Raw genomic sequence first — 1,269 nt, forward strand, 5'->3', positions numbered from 1 at the left:
AGGAGCCCTGGAGAGGTGGCCTTTGATGGAGGTGGCCTTCGATGGAGAAGCAGCCAGCCTGAGTTGTCCCGCAGGGCACAAGCCAGGGGATTGGGACCTGCGCCTCACCTGCCAGCCACCTCCCACCTCCTGCCGAAGCTCCCTCGGGGGACCCATTGGGAACCACAGGGCACAGACCTGTCGAGCCAGAAGCCCTGGGCAGACGGGGTGTGGAGAGGCAAAGGAAGACTTAGGCAAAGCCATTTTTACTACCTGTGGGGCTGAGGCAAGTCCCTTCCCCTCTCCTGACCTCAGCTTCCTTATCTGTAAAGTAATAATGTGGCCTCCCTGCTCGAGTCAAGGGGAGGAAAATGTGTTTAAAGTATGTGCAGTACCCAGCACTGAGCCTGGTGGGAAATATTCTACTGTCACTATGACTCCAGTGGACAAATTGTTTGATAGAAAGATGGGACCAGGGGAGCAGTTGGAGACAGCCTGCCTGGTACCACCTGGGATAAACACCACCATGCTCACAGGTAGTCCCTCTACCTGTAGGAACATCAGGTACTCGGGCAGAGCCAAGGGGACATCCAAGTCCCAGACTGCACGCCCTGCCGTTTTAACATGGGGGCAAAACAATGTTGGCATCCACTTGTGTCCTCCTCCCCCACCCACCACAGGCTCCCACCAGCCAACAGTGGTCTATTTTAGCAAAAGACCATTTGTTTAAGGAGCCTGCCAAATGCGAGGGTCCAGATTTCTCCTTTTCTTTTTTTTTTAAAAAAAGTCACAGATAAAAATAAACTCAAGATGGTCTGTTTCTGCGGAAACTGGTTTATCCCCCTCCCCCAAAACTCATGTTGAAAATTTAATTGCCCTTGTGGGGGTGTTGAGAGTTGAGGCCTTTAAGAATGATTAGGTCATTAAGAGAAATGAATGCCTCTCTCACTCAACTGGGTTATTCTCATGTGACTGGAGTAGTTATCATAAGAGCAGGTTCCTTTGTGAAGTGGGTGTAGTGGGGATTGAACTCAGGGTCACCGAGTTGAACTCAGTGGAATACTGAGCCACATCCGCAGCCCTATTTTGTATTTTATTTAGAGACAGGGTCTCACTGAGTTGCTTAGGGCTTTGCCATTGCTGAGGCTGGCTTTGAACTTGTGATCCTCCTGCCTCAGCCTCCGAAGCTGCTGGGATTACAGGCATGCAACACTGTGCTTTGCTGAGAGTAGGTTCTTATAACGTGAAGCTGCCCCTCATGTTCCGCCTCCTGTACACAGGTCCACTTAC

Source organism: Callospermophilus lateralis, chromosome 3 (genome assembly GCF_048772815.1).
Source record: "Callospermophilus lateralis isolate mCalLat2 chromosome 3, mCalLat2.hap1, whole genome shotgun sequence".
Lineage (NCBI taxonomy): Eukaryota > Metazoa > Chordata > Mammalia > Rodentia > Sciuridae > Callospermophilus > Callospermophilus lateralis.